Genomic DNA, 22,202 nt, shown 5'->3' on the forward strand with positions numbered 1-22,202 from the left:
GATCGCCTCTGGTGACATCTTTTGCAATAACGACTGCGCGAATCGACGGTATCTCGTAAGGAAAGAAAGAGCAGCAGATGCTGCTGAGGACTCTCCCTCGAGCGTTTCCGATGACTTCTTGAGCTCTTATTCGACATGGCATTCAGGCAGTCAAGGGTGCTGTCGATTGTTTCACACGAATGCGAAATACCGGCATTGTGCGTTTCCGCCGAGCCCAGGCGCCGTGCCGCTAACGAAGCGATCGCCTTTGGTGACATCTTTTGCAATAACGACTGCGCGAATCGACGGTATCTCGTAAGGAAAGAAAGAGCAGCAGATGCTGCTGAGGACTCTCCCTCGAGCGTTTCCGATGACTTCTTGAGCTCTTATTCGACATGGCATTCAGGCAGTCAAGGGTGCTGTCGATTGTTTCACACGAATGCGAAATACCGGCATTGTGCGTTTCCGCCGAGCCCAGGCGCCGTGCCGCTAACGAAGCGATCGCCTTTGGTGACATCTTTTGCAATAACGACTGCGCGAATCGACGGTATCTCGTAAGGAAAGAAAGAGCAGCAGATGCTGCTGAGGACTCTCCCTCGAGCGTTTCCGATGACTTCTTGAGCTCTTATTCGACATGGCATTCAGGCAGTCAAGGGTGCTGTCGATTGTTTCACACGAATGCGAAATACCGGCATTGTGCGTTTCCGCCGAGCCCAGGCGCCGTGCCGCTAACGAAGCGATCGCCTTTGGTGACATCTTTTGCAATAACGACTGCGCGAATCGACGGTATCTCGTAAGGAAAGAAAGAGCAGCAGATGCTGCTGAGGACTCTCCCTCGAGCGTTTCCGATGACTTCTTGAGCTCTTATTCGACATGGCATTCAGGCAGTCAAGGGTGCTGTCGATTGTTTCACACGAATGCGAAATACCGGCATTGTGCGTTTCCGCAAAGTGATTTTTACGCCACAATGGCGATCGTCCTACAAGTTGTATCACATGTGGAGGGCAGAGCGTAGCAGTTTCCGTGGTGTAGCGGTTATAACGTCTGCCTAACACGCACAAGGTCCCCGGTTCGATTGCGGGCGGAAACAAGTTTTCGTCGCACTCAGCAAGACACTTGCTACGATCTCTACTGTGACCATTTAAATCAACTTCAAACGTTCCACCAGCAGGGTGCACATGGCTCAAATGAAACTGTTTCAGAACTGGTTGTCGGATTTAGCGCTGACTTGGAGGCCTGGAAATGCGCGAAACAGCCGCCGCCATGCGGTTTGTTAGCACACCGTTGTACAAAACGCAAGGGCTCGTCCGGGATTTGAACCCGGGACCTCCTGCACCCGAAGCAGGAATCATACCCCTACACCAACGAGCCTGTTCGTTCCGAAAACACACTGCATGTGAATGACGCCACCGTTGATGGTCTCACCATGTACGGCTGCAGCTCACCCAGCGTTCTCTCTGGCTGTCGCGGTTGGATTGTTTTCATCGACTTCTTGTACTATAGGAACCTCACGAATCGGAGGGAGCTCGTAGCCGATGCCCTTGCTAACACAGAAGGAAAACTGTTGCTACCACGAGTCTCCGGGTGGCACATCAGACGAACCGTCGTTTCCGTGGTGTAGCGGTTATCACGTCTGCTTTACACGCAGAAGGTCCCCGGTTCGATCCCGGGCGGGAACACAACAATTTTAATCCGTATATCGGATTTCATTTCCGGGATGACCTCACGGATGCGTATGCAGAGACAATCAATGTCATATTCTAGATGGATAGGGCGTCATTTTACTGTCAAATACTGTTGCTCTCTTATTGCACCGGTATTTGGTAACTGAGAACGCCCCTAGCTCCATTATGGCTGGCAAAATATACAACCCGGTTCTTCAGGGCTACTTCAGGTGCGCTTCCTACTGGCTATCCTGAGCTCGCGCTACTCGCCTTGTCACGGCTGTGACAAAGTGTGAAGGTAACTAATAATGAGAAACTCTTAGCCACGCTCAGTCTTACGTCCCACCCATTGGTTGTTGCCGTCGCTAGTAAGATGAAGGTAGACTGTCGCACAATCAAGCTGAATCTCCACTCACGGTGCACATATTCCGCAAAGACAACCTTGTTTTCCGTTGCAAGAAAAATTACCGTCTGCCTTTCTACCGAATTCCACCTACGTACTTTACTGGTGCCGGATTCTTGTTATATCCACGTGATATAACAGGCGTCTTACTCTTCATTGAGGAGCTGCAACCGGGACTGAGTTCCACCTACTCTTCAGCACGGTCAAAATGGCAGGGCTCGTCCGGGATTTGAACCCGGGACCTCCTGCACCCAAAGCAGGAATCATACCCCTAGACCAACGAGCCACCTGCCCGCACCACTCAAGCTAATCACAAGTAGTGCATCTCCCAGGGAACACAAACTTTCACGTGAATTCGCAAGATAAGCGCTTTCTGCAGGCAGCACTCACCACTGATGAGAAGAATATTAAAGGCGCCGAATAAAAAGCGAAATAACTTCATCGAACTCTGCTTATGAACAGCCGGCAGTGCCTCAGTTTCCGTATGTGGTTTCTCAGGGTTAAGAGAAGGCGAATGCACTAAACAAAATAACATCGGGAAAGCAAGCACCAACTCATAATGAAAATATTGAAGAATATACTGCAAGCAAAACTTCCAGAAGACGAATACTGAAGACGCCACAGACAAAAGAATTATTCTATGCAGCAACGATCATCTAGGAAGCGTGAATTGCATGTGCCGCTCCACCACACAACTTCTTTTGATACTGTTTTACTTATTCTAAATTTTCATTACCTGATCGTCTCTAGAATACTGTGTGATTATCACGTGGTTTCCTCCTTCCAACAGCGATAGTGGTAAGTAAATCGACTACAAAATCTTTCAAAGTAGGTCAGACACCAAAAAAAAAAAAAAAAAAAAAATCGGAGCTGCGTGTAGCTCATGTCATTCTGCTTCAAAGGTAATTCAGCGGCTGGGAGTAGTGGCGTACTCCTGTAATCCAAGCTTCCGGGAGGCCGTTGTGTGGGAGAGATCTGGAAACAACTACAGATTCGGCCGTTTCACGAGCTCAGGAACGGCCGCGGTACTTTCATCGAGCTCTGCGGATCGACAGATGACAGTGTGGAAATTTCGGCAAGCGGTGGCTAAGGGTTAAGAGAAGCCGAACGCACTAAACACAAGAACGTCGGGAAACCGAAGCACGTAACTATAAGATTGCGGAATGCAGTGCAAAAGCAAAACTTCGAGAAGACCAACTCTGAAGCCATCGGCGCGCTAGGAGTTACTCCGCGCAGCAGCGATCATCTAGGAAGAGCGAGACGGGGGTGTCGCTCGACCACACAATAAATTTTTACTTAATCCAAATTTGCAATACCGGTTCGTCACTAGAATACTGCGCCTTGGTTCTTCCAAAAGCGATAGTAATAAGCACGTCGACTGCAGCGTCATTTAGGGTAGTGAGTCAGACATGGAGAGGATAAAAGGCGGGTGGAATGTGCAACGACAGGGGGCATTGCAGGGCGGGCGCCGACTCCTTGCGCTGTGGCGCCGGCGGCGGCCTGGAGGGGCTGGGGCTGCTGGTGCCTCCATGTAGAGCTGCCGCCGAGCCCAGGCGCCGTGCCGCTAACGAAGCGATCGCCTTTGGTGACATCTTTTGCAATAACGACTGCGCGAATCGACGGTATCTCGTAAGGAAAGAAAGAGCAGCAGATGCTGCTGAGGACTCTCCCTCGAGCGTTTCCGATGACTTCTTGAGCTCTTATTCGACATGGCATTCAGGCAGTCAAGGGTGCTGTCGATTGTTTCACACGAATGCGAAATACCGGCATTGTGCGTTTCCGCCGAGCCCAGGCGCCGTGCCGCTAACGAAGCGATCGCCTTTGGTGACATCTTTTGCAATAACGACTGCGCGAATCGACGGTATCTCGTAAGGAAAGAAAGAGCAGCAGATGCTGCTGAGGACTCTCCCTCGAGCGTTTCCGATGACTTCTTGAGCTCTTATTCGACATGGCATTCAGGCAGTCAAGGGTGCTGTCGATTGTTTCACACGAATGCGAAATACCGGCATTGTGCGTTTCCGCAAAGTGATTTTTACGCCACAATGGCGATCGTCCTACAAGTTGTATCACATGTGGAGGGCAGAGCGTAGCAGTTTCCGTGGTGTAGCGGTTATAACGTCTGCCTAACACGCACAAGGTCCCCGGTTCGATTGCGGGCGGAAACAAGTTTTCGTCGCACTCAGCAAGACACTTGCTACGATCTCTACTGTGACCATTTAAATCAACTTCAAACGTTCCACCAGCAGGGTGCACATGGCTCAAATGAAACTGTTTCAGAACTGGTTGTCGGATTTAGCGCTGACTTGGAGGCCTGGAAATGCGCGAAACAGCCGCCGCCATGCGGTTTGTTAGCACACCGTTGTACAAAACGCAAGGGCTCGTCCGGGATTTGAACCCGGGACCTCCTGCACCCGAAGCAGGAATCATACCCCTAGACCAACGAGCCTGTTCGTTCCGAAAACACACTGCATGTGAATGACGCCACCGTTGATGGTCTCACCATGTACGGCTGCAGCTCACCCAGCGTTCTCTCTGGCTGTCGCGGTTGGATTGTTTTCATCGACTTCTTGTACTATAGGAACCTCACGAATCGGAGGGAGCTCGTAGCCGATGCCCTTGCTAACACAGAAGGAAAACTGTTGCTACCACGAGTCTCCGGGTGGCACATCAGACGAACCGTCGTTTCCGTGGTGTAGCGGTTATCACGTCTGCTTTACACGCAGAAGGTCCCCGGTTCGATCCCGGGCGGGAACACAACAATTTTAATCCGTATATCGGATTTCATTTCCGGGATGACCTCACGGATGCGTATGCAGAGACAATCAATGTCATATTCTAGATGGATAGGGCGTCATTTTACTGTCAAATACTGTTGCTCTCTTATTGCACCGGTATTTGGTAACTGAGAACGCCCCTAGCTCCATTATGGCTGGCAAAATATACAACCCGGTTCTTCAGGGCTACTTCAGGTGCGCTTCCTACTGGCTATCCTGAGCTCGCGCTACTCGCCTTGTCACGGCTGTGACAAAGTGTGAAGGTAACTAATAATGAGAAACTCTTAGCCACGCTCAGTCTTACGTCCCACCCATTGGTTGTTGCCGTCGCTAGTAAGATGAAGGTAGACTGTCGCACAATCAAGCTGAATCTCCACTCACGGTGCACATATTCCGCAAAGACAACCTTGTTTTCCGTTGCAAGAAAAATTACCGTCTGCCTTTCTACCGAATTCCACCTACGTACTTTACTGGTGCCGGATTCTTGTTATATCCACGTGATATAACAGGCGTCTTACTCTTCATTGAGGAGCTGCAACCGGGACTGAGTTCCACCTACTCTTCAGCACGGTCAAAATGGCAGGGCTCGTCCGGGATTTGAACCCGGGACCTCCTGCACCCAAAGCAGGAATCATACCCCTAGACCAACGAGCCACCTGCCCGCACCACTCAAGCTAATCACAAGTAGTGCATCTCCCAGGGAACACAAACTTTCACGTGAATTCGCAAGATAAGCGCTTTCTGCAGGCAGCACTCACCACTGATGAGAAGAATATTAAAGGCGCCGAATAAAAAGCGAAATAACTTCATCGAACTCTGCTTATGAACAGCCGGCAGTGCCTCAGTTTCCGTATGTGGTTTCTCAGGGTTAAGAGAAGGCGAATGCACTAAACAAAATAACATCGGGAAAGCAAGCACCAACTCATAATGAAAATATTGAAGAATATACTGCAAGCAAAACTTCCAGAAGACGAATACTGAAGACGCCACAGACAAAAGAATTATTCTATGCAGCAACGATCATCTAGGAAGCGTGAATTGCATGTGCCGCTCCACCACACAACTTCTTTTGATACTGTTTTACTTATTCTAAATTTTCATTACCTGATCGTCTCTAGAATACTGTGTGATTATCACGTGGTTTCCTCCTTCCAACAGCGATAGTGGTAAGTAAATCGACTACAAAATCTTTCAAAGTAGGTCAGACACCAAAAAAAAAAAAAAAAAAAAATCGGAGCTGCGTGTAGCTCATGTCATTCTGCTTCAAAGGTAATTCAGCGGCTGGGAGTAGTGGCGTACTCCTGTAATCCAAGCTTCCGGGAGGCCGTTGTGTGGGAGAGATCTGGAAACAACTACAGATTCGGCCGTTTCACGAGCTCAGGAACGGCAGCGGTACTTTCATCGAGCTCTGCAGATCGACAGATGACAGTGTGGAAATTTCGGCAAGCGGTGGCTAAGGGTTAAGAGAAGCCGAACGCACTAAACACAAGAACGTCGGGAAACCGAAGCACGTAACTATAAGATTGCGGAATGCAGTGCAAAAGCAAAACTTCGAGAAGACCAACTCTGAAGCCATCGGCGCGCTAGGAGTTACTCCGCGCAGCAGCGATCATCTAGGAAGAGCGAGACGGGGGTGTCGCTCGACCACACAATAAATTTTTACTTAATCCAAATTTGCAATACCGGTTCGTCACTAGAATACTGCGCCTTGGTTCTTCCAAAAGCGATAGTAATAAGCACGTCGACTGCAGCGTCATTTAGGGTAGTGAGTCAGACATGGAGAGGATAAAAGGCGGGTGGAATGTGCAACGACAGGGGGCATTGCAGGGCGGGCGCCGGCTCTTTGCGCTGTGGCGCCGGCGGCGGCCTGGAGGGGCTGGGGCTGCTGGTGCCTCCATGTAGAGCTGCCGCCGAGCCCAGGCGCCGTGCCGCTAACGAAGCGATCGCCTTTGGTGACATCTTTTGCAATAACGACTGCGCGAATCGACGGTATCTCGTAAGGAAAGAAAGAGCAGCAGATGCTGCTGAGGACTCTCCCTCGAGCGTTTCCGATGACTTCTTGAGCTCTTATTAGACATGGCATTCAGGCAGTCAAGGGTGCTGTCGATTGTTTCACACGAATGCGAAATACCGGCATTGTGCGTTTCCGCCGAGCCCAGGCGCCGTGCCGCTAACGAAGCGATCGCCTTTGGTGACATCTTTTGCAATAACGACTGCGCGAATCGACGGTATCTCGTAAGGTAAGAAAGAGCAGCAGATGCTGCTGAGGACTCTCCCTCGAGCGTTTCCGATGACTTCTTGAGCTCTTATTCGACATGGCATTCAGGCAGTCAAGGGTGCTGTCGATTGTTTCACACGAATGCGAAATACCGGCATTGTGCGTTTCCGCAAAGTGATTTTTACGCCACAATGGCGATCGTCCTACAAGTTGTATCACATGTGGAGGGCAGAGCGTAGCAGTTTCCGTGGTGTAGCGGTTATAACGTCTGCCTAACACGCACAAGGTCCCCGGTTCGATTGCGGGCGGAAACAAGTTTTCGTCGCACTCAGCAAGACACTTGCTACGATCTCTACTGTGACCATTTAAATCAACTTCAAACGTTCCACCAGCAGGGTGCACATGGCTCAAATGAAACTGTTTCAGAACTGGTTGTCGGATTTAGCGCTGACTTGGAGGCCTGGAAATGCGCGAAACAGCCGCCGCCATGCGGTTTGTTAGCACACCGTTGTACAAAACGCAAGGGCTCGTCCGGGATTTGAACCCGGGACCTCCTGCACCCGAAGCAGGAATCATACCCCTAGACCAACGAGCCTGTTCGTTCCGAAAACACACTGCATGTGAATGACGCCACCGTTGATGGTCTCACCATGTACGGCTGCAGCTCACCCAGCGTTCTCTCTGGCTGTCGCGGTTGGATTGTTTTCATCGACTTCTTGTACTATAGGAACCTCACGAATCGGAGGGAGCTCGTAGCCGATGCCCTTGCTAACACAGAAGGAAAACTGTTGCTACCACGAGTCTCCGGGTGGCACATCAGACGAACCGTCGTTTCCGTGGTGTAGCGGCTATCACGTCTGCTTTACACGCAGAAGGTTCCCGGTTCGATCCCGGGCGGGAACACAACAATTTTAATCCGTATATCGGATTTCATTTCCGGGATGACCTCACGGATGCGTATGCAGAGACAATCAATGTCATATTCTAGATGGATAGGGCGTCATTTTACTGTCAAATACTGTTGCTCTCTTATTGCACCGGTATTTGGTAACTGAGAACGGCCCTAGCTCCATTATGGCTGGCAAAATATACAACCCGGTTCTTCAGGGCTACTTCAGGTGCGCTTCCTACTGGCTATCCTGAGCTCGCGCTACTCGCCTTGTCACGGCTGTGACAAAGTGTGAAGGTAACTAATAATGAGAAACTCTTAGCCACGCTCAGTCTTACGTCCCACCCATTGGTTGTTGCCGTCGCTAGTAAGATGAAGGTAGACTGTCGCACAATCAAGCTGAATCTCCACTCACGGTGCACATATTCCGCAAAGACAACCTTGTTTTCCGTTGCAAGAAAAATTACCGTCTGCCTTTCTACCGAATTCCACCTACGTACTTTACTGGTGCCGGATTCTTGTTATATCCACGTGATATAACAGGCGTCTTACTCTTCATTGAGGAGCTGCAACCGGGACTGAGTTCCACCTACTCTTCAGCACGGTCAAAATGGCAGGGCTCGTCCGGGATTTGAACCCGGGACCTCCTGCACCCAAAGCAGGAATCATACCCCTAGACCAACGAGCCACCTGCCCGCACCACTCAAGCTAATCACAAGTAGTGCATCTCCCAGGGAACACAAACTTTCACGTGAATTCGCAAGATAAGCGCTTTCTGCAGGCAGCACTCACCACTGATGAGAAGAATATTAAAGGCGCCGAATAAAAAGCGAAATAACTTCATCGAACTCTGCTTATGAACAGCCGGCAGTGCCTCAGTTTCCGTATGTGGTTTCTCAGGGTTAAGAGAAGGCGAATGCACTAAACAAAATAACATCGGGAAAGCAAGCACCAACTCATAATGAAAATATTGAAGAATATACTGCAAGCAAAACTTCCAGAAGACGAATACTGAAGACGCCACAGACAAAAGAATTATTCTATGCAGCAACGATCATCTAGGAAGCGTGAATTGCATGTGCCGCTCCACCACACAACTTCTTTTGATACTGTTTTACTTATTCTAAATTTTCATTACCTGATCGTCTCTAGAATACTGTGTGATTATCACGTGGTTTCCTCCTTCCAACAGCGATAGTGGTAAGTAAATCGACTACAAAATCTTTCAAAGTAGGTCAGACACCAAAAAAAAAAAAAAAAAAAAAAAAAAAAAAAAAAAAAAAAAAAAATCGGAGCTGCGTGTAGCTCATGTCATTCTGCTTCAAAGGTAATTCAGCGGCTGGGAGTAGTGGCGTACTCCTGTAATCCAAGCTTCCGGGAGGCCGTTGTGTGGGAGAGATCTGGAAACAACTACAGATTCGGCCGTTTCACGAGCTCAGGAACGGCCGCGGTACTTTCATCGAGCTCTGCAGATCGACAGATGACAGTGTGGAAATTTCGGCAAGCGGTGGCTAAGGGTTAAGAGAAGCCGAACGCACTAAACACAAGAACGTCGGGAAACCGAAGCACGTAACTATAAGATTGCGGAATGCAGTGCAAAAGCAAAACTTCGAGAAGACCAACTCTGAAGCCATCGGCGCGCTAGGAGTTACTCCGCGCAGCAGCGATCATCTAGGAAGAGCGAGACGGGGGTGTCGCTCGACCACACAATAAATTTTTACTTAATCCAAATTTGCAATACCGGTTCGTCACTAGAATACTGCGCCTTGGTTCTTCCAAAAGCGATAGTAATAAGCACGTCGACTGCAGCGTCATTTAGGGTAGTGAGTCAGGCATGGAGAGGATAAAAGGCGGGTGGAATGTGCAACGACAGGGGGCATTGCAGGGCGGGCGCCGACTCCTTGCGCTGTGGCGCCGGCGGCGGCCTGGAGGGGCTGGGGCTGCTGGTGCCTCCATGTAGAGCTGCCGCCGAGCCCAGGCGCCGTGCCGCTAACGAAGCGATCGCCTTTGGTGACATCTTTTGCAATAACGACTGCGCGAATCGACGGTATCTCGTAAGGAAAGAAAGAGCAGCAGATGCTGCTGAGGACTCTCCCTCGAGCGTTTCCGATGACTTCTTGAGCTCTTATTCGACATGGCATTCAGGCAGTCAAGGGTGCTGTCGATTGTTTCACACGAATGCGAAATACCGGCATTGTGCGTTTCCGCCGAGCCCAGGCGCCGTGCCGCTAACGAAGCGATCGCCTTTGGTGACATCTTTTGCAATAACGACTGCGCGAATCGACGGTATCTCGTAAGGAAAGAAAGAGCAGCAGATGCTGCTGAGGACTCTCCCTCGAGCGTTTCCGATGACTTCTTGAGCTCTTATTCGACATGGCATTCAGGCAGTCAAGGGTGCTGTCGATTGTTTCACACGAATGCGAAATACCGGCATTGTGCGTTTCCGCCGAGCCCAGGCGCCGTGCCGCTAACGAAGCGATCGCCTTTGGTGACATCTTTTGCAATAACGACTGCGCGAATCGACGGTATCTCGTAAGGAAAGAAAGAGCAGCAGATGCTGCTGAGGACTCTCCCTCGAGCGTTTCCGATGACTTCTTGAGCTCTTATTCGACATGGCATTCAGGCAGTCAAGGGTGCTGTCGATTGTTTCACACGAATGCGAAATACCGGCATTGTGCGTTTCCGCAAAGTGATTTTTACGCCACAATGGCGATCGTCCTACAAGTTGTATCACATGTGGAGGGCAGAGCGTAGCAGTTTCCGTGGTGTAGCGGTTATAACGTCTGCCTAACACGCACAAGGTCCCCGGTTCGATTGCGGGCGGAAACAAGTTTTCGTCGCACTCAGCAAGACACTTGCTACGATCTCTACTGTGACCATTTAAATCAACTTCAAACGTTCCACCAGCAGGGTGCACATGGCTCAAATGAAACTGTTTCAGAACTGGTTGTCGGATTTAGCGCTGACTTGGAGGCCTGGAAATGCGCGAAACAGCCGCCGCCATGCGGTTTGTTAGCACACCGTTGTACAAAACGCAAGGGCTCGTCCGGGATTTGAACCCGGGACCTCCTGCACCCGAAGCAGGAATCATACCCCTAGACCAACGAGCCTGTTCGTTCCGAAAACACACTGCATGTGAATGACGCCACCGTTGATGGTCTCACCATGTACGGCTGCAGCTCACCCAGCGTTCTCTCTGGCTGTCGCGGTTGGATTGTTTTCATCGACTTCTTGTACTATAGGAACCTCACGAATCGGAGGGAGCTCGTAGCCGATGCCCTTGCTAACACAGAAGGAAAACTGTTGCTACCACGAGTCTCCGGGTGGCACATCAGACGAACCGTCGTTTCCGTGGTGTAGCGGTTATCACGTCTGCTTTACACGCAGAAGGTCCCCGGTTCGATCCCGGGCGGGAACACAACAATTTTAATCCGTATATCGGATTTCATTTCCGGGATGACCTCACGGATGCGTATGCAGAGACAATCAATGTCATATTCTAGATGGATAGGGCGTCATTTTACTGTCAAATACTGTTGCTCTCTTATTGCACCGGTATTTGGTAACTGAGAACGCCCCTAGCTCCATTATGGCTGGCAAAATATACAACCCGGTTCTTCAGGGCTACTTCAGGTGCGCTTCCTACTGGCTATCCTGAGCTCGCGCTACTCGCCTTGTCACGGCTGTGACAAAGTGTGAAGGTAACTAATAATGAGAAACTCTTAGCCACGCTCAGTCTTACGTCCCACCCATTGGTTGTTGCCGTCGCTAGTAAGATGAAGGTAGACTGTCGCACAATCAAGCTGAATCTCCACTCACGGTGCACATATTCCGCAAAGACAACCTTGTTTTCCGTTGCAAGAAAAATTACCGTCTGCCTTTCTACCGAATTCCACCTACGTACTTTACTGGTGCCGGATTCTTGTTATATCCACGTGATATAACAGGCGTCTTACTCTTCATTGAGGAGCTGCAACCGGGACTGAGTTCCACCTACTCTTCAGCACGGTCAAAATGGCAGGGCTCGTCCGGGATTTGAACCCGGGACTTCCTGCACCCAAAGCAGGAATCATACCCCTAGACCAACGAGCCACCTGCCCGCACCACTCAAGCTAATCACAAGTAGTGCATCTCCCAGGGAACACAAACTTTCACGTGAATTCGCAAGATAAGCGCTTTCTGCAGGCAGCACTCACCACTGATGAGAAGAATATTAAAGGCGCCGAATAAAAAGCGAAATAACTTCATCGAACTCTGCTTATGAACAGCCGGCAGTGCCTCAGTTTCCGTATGTGGTTTCTCAGGGTTAAGAGAAGGCGAATGCACTAAACAAAATAACATCGGGAAAGCAAGCACCAACTCATAATGAAAATATTGAAGAATATACTGCAAGCAAAACTTCCAGAAGACGAATACTGAAGACGCCACAGACAAAAGAATTATTCTATGCAGCAACGATCATCTAGGAAGCGTGAATTGCATGTGCCGCTCCACCACACAACTTCTTTTGATACTGTTTTACTTATTCTAAATTTTCATTACCTGATCGTCTCTAGAATACTGTGTGATTATCACGTGGTTTCCTCCTTCCAACAGCGATAGTGGTAAGTAAATCGACTACAAAATCTTTCAAAGTAGGTCAGACACCAAAAAAAAAAAAAAAAAAATCGGAGCTGCGTGTAGCTCATGTCATTCTGCTTCAAAGGTAATTCAGCGGCTGGGAGTAGTGGCGTACTCCTGTAATCCAAGCTTCCGGGAGGCCGTTGTGTGGGAGAGATCTGGAAACAACTACAGATTCGGCCGTTTCACGAGCTCAGGAACGGCCGCGGTACTTTCATCGAGCTCTGCAGATCGACAGATGACAGTGTGGAAATTTCGGCAAGCGGTGGCTAAGGGTTAAGAGAAGCCGAACGCACTAAACACAAGAACGTCGGGAAACCGAAGCACGTAACTATAAGATTGCGGAATGCAGTGCAAAAGCAAAACTTCGAGAAGACCAACTCTGAAGCCATCGGCGCGCTAGGAGTTACTCCGCGCAGCAGCGATCATCTAGGAAGAGCGAGACGGGGGTGTCGCTCGACCACACAATAAATTTTTACTTAATCCAAATTTGCAATACCGGTTCGTCACTAGAATACTGCGCCTTGGTTCTTCCAAAAGCGATAGTAATAAGCACGTCGACTGCAGCGTCATTTAGGGTAGTGAGTCAGACATGGAGAGGATAAAAGGCGGGTGGAATGTGCAACGACAGGGGGCATTGCAGGGCGGGCGCCGGCTCCTTGCGCTGTGGCGCCGGCGGCGGCCTGGAGGGGCTGGGGCTGCTGGTGCCTCCATGTAGAGCTGCCGCCGAGCCCAGGCGCCGTGCCGCTAACGAAGCGATCGCCTTTGGTGACATCTTTTGCAATAACGACTGCGCGAATCGACGGTATCTCGTAAGGAAAGAAAGAGCAGCAGATGCTGCTGAGGACTCTCCCTCGAGCGTTTCCGATGACTTCTTGAGCTCTTATTCGACATGGCATTCAGGCAGTCAAGGGTGCTGTCGATTGTTTCACACGAATGCGAAATACCGGCATTGTGCGTTTCCGCCGAGCCCAGGCGCCGTGCCGCTAACGAAGCGATCGCCTTTGGTGACATCTTTTGCAATAACGACTGCGCGAATCGACGGTATCTCGTAAGGAAAGAAAGAGCAGCAGATGCTGCTGAGGACTCTCCCTCGAGCGTTTCCGATGACTTCTTGAGCTCTTATTCGACATGGCATTCAGGCAGTCAAGGGTGCTGTCGATTGTTTCACACGAATGCGAAATACCGGCATTGTGCGTTTCCGCAAAGTGATTTTTACGCCACAATGGCGATCGTCCTACAAGTTGTATCACATGTGGAGGGCAGAGCGTAGCAGTTTCCGTGGTGTAGCGGTTATAACGTCTGCCTAACACGCACAAGGTCCCCGGTTCGATTGCGGGCGGAAACAAGTTTTCGTCGCACTCAGCAAGACACTTGCTACGATCTCTACTGTGACCATTTAAATCAACTTCAAACGTTCCACCAGCAGGGTGCACATGGCTCAAATGAAACTGTTTCAGAACTGGTTGTCGGATTTAGCGCTGACTTGGAGGCCTGGAAATGCGCGAAACAGCCGCCGCCATGCGGTTTGTTAGCACACCGTTGTACAAAACGCAAGGGCTCGTCCGGGATTTGAACCCGGGACCTCCTGCACCCGAAGCAGGAATCATACCCCTAGACCAACGAGCCTGTTCGTTCCGAAAACACACTGCATGTGAATGACGCCACCGTTGATGGTCTCACCATGTACGGCTGCAGCTCACCCAGCGTTCTCTCTGGCTGTCGCGGTTGGATTGTTTTCATCGACTTCTTGTACTATAGGAACCTCACGAATCGGAGGGAGCTCGTAGCCGATGCCCTTGCTAACACAGAAGGAAAACTGTTGCTACCACGAGTCTCCGGGTGGCACATCAGACGAACCGTCGTTTCCGTGGTGTAGCGGTTATCACGTCTGCTTTACACGCAGAAGGTCCCCGGTTCGATCCCGGGCGGGAACACAACAATTTTAATCCGTATATCGGATTTCATTTCCGGGATGACCTCACGGATGCGTATGCAGAGACAATCAATGTCATATTCTAGATGGATAGGGCGTCATTTTACTGTCAAATACTGTTGCTCTCTTATTGCACCGGTATTTGGTAACTGAGAACGCCCCTAGCTCCATTATGGCTGGCAAAATATACAACCCGGTTCTTCAGGGCTACTTCAGGTGCGCTTCCTACTGGCTATCCTGAGCTCGCGCTACTCGCCTTGTCACGGCTGTGACAAAGTGTGAAGGTAACTAATAATGAGAAACTCTTAGCCACGCTCAGTCTTACGTCCCACCCATTGGTTGTTGCCGTCGCTAGTAAGATGAAGGTAGACTGTCGCACAATCAAGCTGAATCTCCACTCACGGTGCACATATTCCGCAAAGACAACCTTGTTTTCCGTTGCAAGAAAAATTACCGTCTGCCTTTCTACCGAATTCCACCTACGTACTTTACTGGTGCCGGATTCTTGTTATATCCACGTGATATAACAGGCGTCTTACTCTTCATTGAGGAGCTGCAACCGGGACTGAGTTCCACCTACTCTTCAGCACGGTCAAAATGGCAGGGCTCGTCCGGGATTTGAACCCGGGACTTCCTGCACCCAAAGCAGGAATCATACCCCTAGACCAACGAGCCACCTGCCCGCACCACTCAAGCTAATCACAAGTAGTGCATCTCCCAGGGAACACAAACTTTCACGTGAATTCGCAAGATAAGCGCTTTCTGCAGGCAGCACTCACCACTGATGAGAAGAATATTAAAGGCGCCGAATAAAAAGCGAAATAACTTCATCGAACTCTGCTTATGAACAGCCGGCAGTGCCTCAGTTTCCGTATGTGGTTTCTCAGGGTTAAGAGAAGGCGAATGCACTAAACAAAATAACATCGGGAAAGCAAGCACCAACTCATAATGAAAATATTGAAGAATATACTGCAAGCAAAACTTCCAGAAGACGAATACTGAAGACGCCACAGACAAAAGAATTATTCTATGCAGCAACGATCATCTAGGAAGCGTGAATTGCATGTGCCGCTCCACCACACAACTTCTTTTGATACTGTTTTACTTATTCTAAATTTTCATTACCTGATCGTCTCTAGAATACTGTGTGATTATCACGTGGTTTCCTCCTTCCAACAGCGATAGTGGTAAGTAAATCGACTACAAAATCTTTCAAAGTAGGTCAGACACCAAAAAAAAAAAAAAAAAAATCGGAGCTGCGTGTAGCTCATGTCATTCTGCTTCAAAGGTAATTCAGCGGCTGGGAGTAGTGGCGTACTCCTGTAATCCAAGCTTCCGGGAGGCCGTTGTGTGGGAGAGATCTGGAAACAACTACAGATTCGGCCGTTTCACGAGCTCAGGAACGGCCGCGGTACTTTCATCGAGCTCTGCAGATCGACAGATGACAGTGTGGAAATTTCGGCAAGCGGTGGCTAAGGGTTAAGAGAAGCCGAACGCACTAAACACAAGAACGTCGGGAAACCGAAGCACGTAACTATAAGATTGCGGAATGCAGTGCAAAAGCAAAACTTCGAGAAGACCAACTCTGAAGCCATCGGCGCGCTAGGAGTTACTCCGCGCAGCAGCGATCATCTAGGAAGAGCGAGACGGGGGTGTCGCTCGACCACACAATAAATTTTTACTTAATCCAAATTTGCAATACCGGTTCGTCACTAGAATACTGCGCCTTGGTTCTTCCAAAAGCGATAGTAATAAGCACGTCGACTGCAGCGTCATTTAGGGTAGTGAGTCAGACATGGAGAGGATAAAAGGCGGGTGGAATGTGCAACGACAGGGGGCATTGCAGGGCGGGCGCCGGCTCCTTGCGCTGTGGCGCCGGCGGCGGCCTGGAGGGGCTGGGGCTGCTGGTGCCTCCATGTAGAGCTGCCGCCGAGCCCAGGCGCCGTGCCGCTAACGAAGCGATCGCCTTTGGTGACATCTTTTGCAATAACGACTGCGCGAATCGACGGTATCTCGTAAGGAAAGAAAGAGCAGCAGATGCTGCTGAGGACTCTCCCTCGAGCGTTTCCGATGACTTCTTGAGCTCTTATTCGACATGGCATTCAGGCAGTCAAGGGTGCTGTCGATTGTTTCACACGAATGCGAAATACCGGCATTGTGCGTTTCCGCCGAGCCCAGGCGCCGTGCCGCTAACGAAGCGATCGCCTTTGGTGACATCTTTTGCAATAACGACTGCGCGAATCGACGGTATCTCGTAAGGAAAGAAAGAGCAGCAGATGCTGCTGAGGACTCTCCCTCGAGCGTTTCCGATGACTTCTTGAGCTCTTATTCGACATGGCATTCAGGCAGTCAAGGGTGCTGTCGATTGTTTCACACGAATGCGAAATACCGGCATTGTGCGTTTCCGCAAAGTGATTTTTACGCCACAATGGCGATCGTCCTACAAGTTGTATCACATGTGGAGGGCAGAGCGTAGCAGTTTCCGTGGTGTAGCGGTTATAACGTCTGCCTAACACGCACAAGGTCCCCGGTTCGATTGCGGGCGGAAACAAGTTTTCGTCGCACTCAGCAAGACACTTGCTACGATCTCTACTGTGACCATTTAAATCAACTTCAAACGTTCCACCAGCAGGGTGCACATGGCTCAAATGAAACTGTTTCAGAACTGGTTGTCGGATTTAGCGCTGACTTGGAGGCCTGGAAATGCGCGAAACAGCCGCCGCCATGCGGTTTGTTAGCACACCGTTGTACAAAACGCAAGGGCTCGTCCGGGATTTGAACCCGGGACCTCCTGCACCCGAAGCAGGAATCATACCCCTAGACCAACGAGCCTGTTCGTTCCGAAAACACACTGCATGTGAATGACGCCACCGTTGATGGTCTCACCATGTACGGCTGCAGCTCACCCAGCGTTCTCTCTGGCTGTCGCGGTTGGATTGTTTTCATCGACTTCTTGTACTATAGGAACCTCACGAATCGGAGGGAGCTCGTAGCCGATGCCCTTGCTAACACAGAAGGAAAACTGTTGCTACCACGAGTCTCCGGGTGGCACATCAGACGACCCGTCGTTTCCGTGGTGTAGCGGTTATCACGTCTGCTTTACACGCAGAAGGTCCCCGGTTCGATCCCGGGCGGGAACACAACAATTTTAATCCGTATATCGGATTTCATTTCCGGGATGACCTCACGGATGCGTATGCAGAGACAATCAATGTCATATTCTAGATGGATAGGGCGTCATTTTACTGTCAAATACTGTTGCTCTCTTATTGCACCGGTATTTGGTAACTGAGAACGCCCCTAGCTCCATTATGGCTGGCAAAATATACAACCCGGTTCTTCAGGGCTACTTCAGGTGCGCTTCCTACTGGCTATCCTGAGCTCGCGCTACTCGCCTTGTCACGGCTGTGACAAAGTGTGAAGGTAACTAATAATGAGAAACTCTTAGCCACGCTCAGTCTTACGTCCCACCCATTGGTTGTTGCCGTCGCTAGTAAGATGAAGGTAGACTGTCGCACAATCAAGCTGAATCTCCACTCACGGTGCACATATTCCGCAAAGACAACCTTGTTTTCCGTTGCAAGAAAAATTACCGTCTGCCTTTCTACCGAATTCCACCTACGTACTTTACTGGTGCCGGATTCTTGTTATATCCACGTGATATAACAGGCGTCTTACTCTTCATTGAGGAGCTGCAACCGGGACTGAGTTCCACCTACTCTTCAGCACGGTCAAAATGGCAGGGCTCGTCCGGGATTTGAACCCGGGACTTCCTGCACCCAAAGCAGGAATCATACCCCTAGACCAACGAGCCACCTGCCCGCACCACTCAAGCTAATCACAAGTAGTGCATCTCCCAGGGAACACAAACTTTCACGTGAATTCGCAAGATAAGCGCTTTCTGCAGGCAGCACTCACCACTGATGAGAAGAATATTAAAGGCGCCGAATAAAAAGCGAAATAACTTCATCGAACTCTGCTTATGAACAGCCGGCAGTGCCTCAGTTTCCGTATGTGGTTTCTCAGGGTTAAGAGAAGGCGAATGCACTAAACAAAATAACATCGGGAAAGCAAGCACCAACTCATAATGAAAATATTGAAGAATATACTGCAAGCAAAACTTCCAGAAGACGAATACTGAAGACGCCACAGACAAAAGAATTATTCTATGCAGCAACGATCATCTAGGAAGCGTGAATTGCATGTGCCGCTCCACCACACAACTTCTTTTGATACTGTTTTACTTATTCTAAATTTTCATTACCTGATCGTCTCTAGAATACTGTGTGATTATCACGTGGTTTCCTCCTTCCAACAGCGATAGTGGTAAGTAAATCGACTACAAAATCTTTCAAAGTAGGTCAGACACCAAAAAAAAAAAAAAAAAATCGGAGCTGCGTGTAGCTCATGTCATTCTGCTTCAAAGGTAATTCAGCGGCTGGGAGTAGTGGCGTACTCCTGTAATCCAAGCTTCCGGGAGGCCGTTGTGTGGGAGAGATCTGGAAACAACTACAGATTCGGCCGTTTCACGAGCTCAGGAACGGCCGCGGTACTTTCATCGAGCTCTGCAGATCGACAGATGACAGTGTGGAAATTTCGGCAAGCGGTGGCTAAGGGTTAAGAGAAGCCGAACGCACTAAACACAAGAACGTCGGGAAACCGAAGCACGTAACTATAAGATTGCGGAATGCAGTGCAAAAGCAAAACTTCGAGAAGACCAACTCTGAAGCCATCGGCGCGCTAGGAGTTACTCCGCGCAGCAGCGATCATCTAGGAAGAGCGAGACGGGGGTGTCGCTCGACCACACAATAAATTTTTACTTAATCCAAATTTGCAATACCGGTTCGTCACTAGAATACTGCGCCTTGGTTCTTCCAAAAGCGATAGTAATAAGCACGTCGACTGCAGCGTCATTTAGGGTAGTGAGTCAGACATGGAGAGGATAAAAGGCGGGTGGAATGTGCAACGACAGGGGGCATTGCAGGGCGGGCGCCGGCTCCTTGCGCTGTGGCGCCGGCGGCGGCCTGGAGGGGCTGGGGCTGCTGGTGCCTCCATGTAGAGCTGCCGCCGAGCCCAGGCGCCGTGCCGCTAACGAAGCGATCGCCTTTGGTGACATCTTTTGCAATAACGACTGCGCGAATCGACGGTATCTCGTAAGGAAAGAAAGAGCAGCAGATGCTGCTGAGGACTCTCCCTCGAGCGTTTCCGATGACTTCTTGAGCTCTTATTCGACATGGCATTCAGGCAGTCAAGGGTGCTGTCGATTGTTTCACACGAATGCGAAATACCGGCATTGTGCGTTTCCGCCGAGCCCAGGCGCCGTGCCGCTAACGAAGCGATCGCCTTTGGTGACATCTTTTGCAATAACGACTGCGCGAATCGACGGTATCTCGTAAGGAAAGAAAGAGCAGCAGATGCTGCTGAGGACTCTCCCTCGAGCGTTTCCGATGACTTCTTGAGCTCTTATTCGACATGGCATTCAGGCAGTCAAGGGTGCTGTCGATTGTTTCACACGAATGCGAAATACCGGCATTGTGCGTTTCCGCAAAGTGATTTTTACGCCACAATGGCGATCGTCCTACAAGTTGTATCACATGTGGAGGGCAGAGCGTAGCAGTTTCCGTGGTGTAGCGGTTATAACGTCTGCCTAACACGCACAAGGTCCCCGGTTCGATTGCGGGCGGAAACAAGTTTTCGTCGCACTCAGCAAGACACTTGCTACGATCTCTACTGTGACCATTTAAATCAACTTCAAACGTTCCACCAGCAGGGTGCACATGGCTCAAATGAAACTGTTTCAGAACTGGTTGTCGGATTTAGCGCTGACTTGGAGGCCTGGAAATGCGCGAAACAGCCGCCGCCATGCGGTTTGTTAGCACACCGTTGTACAAAACGCAAGGGCTCGTCCGGGATTTGAACCCGGGACCTCCTGCACCCGAAGCAGGAATCATACCCCTAGACCAACGAGCCTGTTCGTTCCGAAAACACACTGCATGTGAATGACGCCACCGTTGATGGTCTCACCATGTACGGCTGCAGCTCACCCAGCGTTCTCTCTGGCTGTCGCGGTTGGATTGTTTTCATCGACTTCTTGTACTATAGGAACCTCACGAATCGGAGGGAGCTCGTAGCCGATGCCCTTGCTAACACAGAAGGAAAACTGTTGCTACCACGAGTCTCCGGGTGGCACATCAGACGAACCGTCGTTTCCGTCGTGTAGCGGCTATCACGTCTGCTTTACACGCAGAAGGTTCCCGGTTCGATCCCGGGCGGGAACACAACAATTTTAATCCGTATATCGGATTTCATTTCCGGGATGACCTCACGGATGCGTATGCAGAGACAATCAATGTCATATTCTAGATGGATAGGGCGTCATTTTACTGTCAAATACTGTTGCTCTCTTATTGCACCGGTATTTGGTAACTGAGAACGCCCCTAGCTCCATTATGGCTGGCAAAATATACAACCCGGTTCTTCAGGGCTACTTCAGGTGCGCTTCCTACTGGCTATCCTGAGCTCGCGCTACTCGCCTTGTCACGGCTGTGACAAAGTGTGAAGGTAACTAATAATGAGAAACTCTTAGCCACGCTCAGTCTTACGTCCCACCCATTGGTTGTTGCCGTCGCTAGTAAGATGAAGGTAGACTGTCGCACAATCAAGCTGAATCTCCACTCACGGTGCACATATTCCGCAAAGACAACCTTGTTTTCCGTTGCAAGAAAAATTACCGTCTGCCTTTCTACCGAATTCCACCTACGTACTTTACTGGTGCCGGATTCTTGTTATATCCACGTGATATAACAGGCGTCTTACTCTTCATTGAGGAGCTGCAACCGGGACTGAGTTCCACCTACTCTTCAGCACGGTCAAAATGGCAGGGCTCGTCCGGGATTTGAACCCGGGACTTCCTGCACCCAAAGCAGGAATCATACCCCTAGACCAACGAGCCACCTGCCCGCACCACTCAAGCTAATCACAAGTAGTGCATCTCCCAGGGAACACAAACTTTCACGTGAATTCGCAAGATAAGCGCTTTCTGCAGGCAGCACTCACCACTGATGAGAAGAATATTAAAGGCGCCGAATAAAAAGCGAAATAACTTCATCGAACTCTGCTTATGAACAGCCGGCAGTGCCTCAGTTTCCGTATGTGGTTTCTCAGGGTTAAGAGAAGGCGAATGCACTAAACAAAATAACATCGGGAAAGCAAGCACCAACTCATAATGAAAATATTGAAGAATATACTGCAAGCAAAACTTCCAGAAGACGAATACTGAAGACGCCACAGACAAAAGAATTATTCTATGCAGCAACGATCATCTAGGAAGCGTGAATTGCATGTGCCGCTCCACCACACAACTTCTTTTGATACTGTTTTACTTATTCTAAATTTTCATTACCTGATCGTCTCTAGAATACTGTGTGATTATCACGTGGTTTCCTCCTTCCAACAGCGATAGTGGTAAGTAAATCGACTACAAAATCTTTCAAAGTAGGTCAGACACCAAAAAAAAAAAAAAAAAAAAAAAAAAAAAATCGGAGCTGCGTGTAGCTCATGTCATTCTGCTTCAAAGGTAATTCAGCGGCTGGGAGTAGTGGCGTACTCCTGTAATCCAAGCTTCCGGGAGGCCGTTGTGTGGGAGAGATCTGGAAACAACTACAGATTCGGCCGTTTCACGAGCTCAGGAACGGCCGCGGTACTTTCATCGAGCTCTGC

The 22,202-nt window shown here is 49.8% G+C and overlaps 21 non-coding genes across 21 annotated transcripts; 7 read left to right on the forward strand and 14 right to left on the reverse strand.

The window, feature by feature from the left end:
* Nucleotides 1-1,278: 1,278 nt before the first annotated feature.
* Trnap-cgg (transfer RNA proline (anticodon CGG)) lies at nt 1,279-1,350 on the reverse strand. Its single transcript has one exon. It is a non-coding gene; the product is annotated as a tRNA-Pro (tRNA).
* A 235-nt stretch (nt 1,351-1,585) lies between these two features.
* Nucleotides 1,586-1,658, forward strand: Trnav-uac (transfer RNA valine (anticodon UAC)). The gene has a single exon. It is a non-coding gene; the product is annotated as a tRNA-Val (tRNA).
* A 602-nt stretch (nt 1,659-2,260) lies between these two features.
* Trnap-ugg (transfer RNA proline (anticodon UGG)) lies at nt 2,261-2,332 on the reverse strand. Its single transcript has one exon. It is a non-coding gene; the product is annotated as a tRNA-Pro (tRNA).
* Nucleotides 2,333-4,420: 2,088 nt separating this feature from the next.
* Trnap-cgg (transfer RNA proline (anticodon CGG)) lies at nt 4,421-4,492 on the reverse strand. Its single transcript has one exon. It is a non-coding gene; the product is annotated as a tRNA-Pro (tRNA).
* A 235-nt stretch (nt 4,493-4,727) lies between these two features.
* Nucleotides 4,728-4,800, forward strand: Trnav-uac (transfer RNA valine (anticodon UAC)). Its single transcript has one exon. It is a non-coding gene; the product is annotated as a tRNA-Val (tRNA).
* A 602-nt stretch (nt 4,801-5,402) lies between these two features.
* Trnap-ugg (transfer RNA proline (anticodon UGG)) lies at nt 5,403-5,474 on the reverse strand. The gene has a single exon. It is a non-coding gene; the product is annotated as a tRNA-Pro (tRNA).
* A 2,087-nt stretch (nt 5,475-7,561) lies between these two features.
* Trnap-cgg (transfer RNA proline (anticodon CGG)) lies at nt 7,562-7,633 on the reverse strand. Its single transcript has one exon. It is a non-coding gene; the product is annotated as a tRNA-Pro (tRNA).
* A 235-nt stretch (nt 7,634-7,868) lies between these two features.
* Trnav-uac (transfer RNA valine (anticodon UAC)) lies at nt 7,869-7,941 on the forward strand. The gene has a single exon. It is a non-coding gene; the product is annotated as a tRNA-Val (tRNA).
* A 602-nt stretch (nt 7,942-8,543) lies between these two features.
* Nucleotides 8,544-8,615, reverse strand: Trnap-ugg (transfer RNA proline (anticodon UGG)). Its single transcript has one exon. It is a non-coding gene; the product is annotated as a tRNA-Pro (tRNA).
* Nucleotides 8,616-10,965: 2,350 nt separating this feature from the next.
* On the reverse strand, nt 10,966-11,037 carry Trnap-cgg (transfer RNA proline (anticodon CGG)). The gene has a single exon. It is a non-coding gene; the product is annotated as a tRNA-Pro (tRNA).
* Nucleotides 11,038-11,272: 235 nt separating this feature from the next.
* Trnav-uac (transfer RNA valine (anticodon UAC)) lies at nt 11,273-11,345 on the forward strand. Its single transcript has one exon. It is a non-coding gene; the product is annotated as a tRNA-Val (tRNA).
* Nucleotides 11,346-11,947: 602 nt separating this feature from the next.
* Trnap-ugg (transfer RNA proline (anticodon UGG)) lies at nt 11,948-12,019 on the reverse strand. The gene has a single exon. It is a non-coding gene; the product is annotated as a tRNA-Pro (tRNA).
* Nucleotides 12,020-14,104: 2,085 nt separating this feature from the next.
* Nucleotides 14,105-14,176, reverse strand: Trnap-cgg (transfer RNA proline (anticodon CGG)). The gene has a single exon. It is a non-coding gene; the product is annotated as a tRNA-Pro (tRNA).
* Nucleotides 14,177-14,411: 235 nt separating this feature from the next.
* Nucleotides 14,412-14,484, forward strand: Trnav-uac (transfer RNA valine (anticodon UAC)). The gene has a single exon. It is a non-coding gene; the product is annotated as a tRNA-Val (tRNA).
* A 602-nt stretch (nt 14,485-15,086) lies between these two features.
* Nucleotides 15,087-15,158, reverse strand: Trnap-ugg (transfer RNA proline (anticodon UGG)). Its single transcript has one exon. It is a non-coding gene; the product is annotated as a tRNA-Pro (tRNA).
* A 2,085-nt stretch (nt 15,159-17,243) lies between these two features.
* On the reverse strand, nt 17,244-17,315 carry Trnap-cgg (transfer RNA proline (anticodon CGG)). The gene has a single exon. It is a non-coding gene; the product is annotated as a tRNA-Pro (tRNA).
* Nucleotides 17,316-17,550: 235 nt separating this feature from the next.
* On the forward strand, nt 17,551-17,623 carry Trnav-uac (transfer RNA valine (anticodon UAC)). The gene has a single exon. It is a non-coding gene; the product is annotated as a tRNA-Val (tRNA).
* A 602-nt stretch (nt 17,624-18,225) lies between these two features.
* Nucleotides 18,226-18,297, reverse strand: Trnap-ugg (transfer RNA proline (anticodon UGG)). The gene has a single exon. It is a non-coding gene; the product is annotated as a tRNA-Pro (tRNA).
* Nucleotides 18,298-20,381: 2,084 nt separating this feature from the next.
* On the reverse strand, nt 20,382-20,453 carry Trnap-cgg (transfer RNA proline (anticodon CGG)). The gene has a single exon. It is a non-coding gene; the product is annotated as a tRNA-Pro (tRNA).
* Nucleotides 20,454-20,688: 235 nt separating this feature from the next.
* Nucleotides 20,689-20,761, forward strand: Trnav-uac (transfer RNA valine (anticodon UAC)). The gene has a single exon. It is a non-coding gene; the product is annotated as a tRNA-Val (tRNA).
* Nucleotides 20,762-21,363: 602 nt separating this feature from the next.
* Nucleotides 21,364-21,435, reverse strand: Trnap-ugg (transfer RNA proline (anticodon UGG)). The gene has a single exon. It is a non-coding gene; the product is annotated as a tRNA-Pro (tRNA).
* Nucleotides 21,436-22,202: the final 767 nt, after the last annotated feature.

This window comes from Schistocerca nitens, chromosome 2 (genome assembly GCF_023898315.1).
Source record: "Schistocerca nitens isolate TAMUIC-IGC-003100 chromosome 2, iqSchNite1.1, whole genome shotgun sequence".
NCBI lineage: Eukaryota > Metazoa > Arthropoda > Insecta > Orthoptera > Acrididae > Schistocerca > Schistocerca nitens.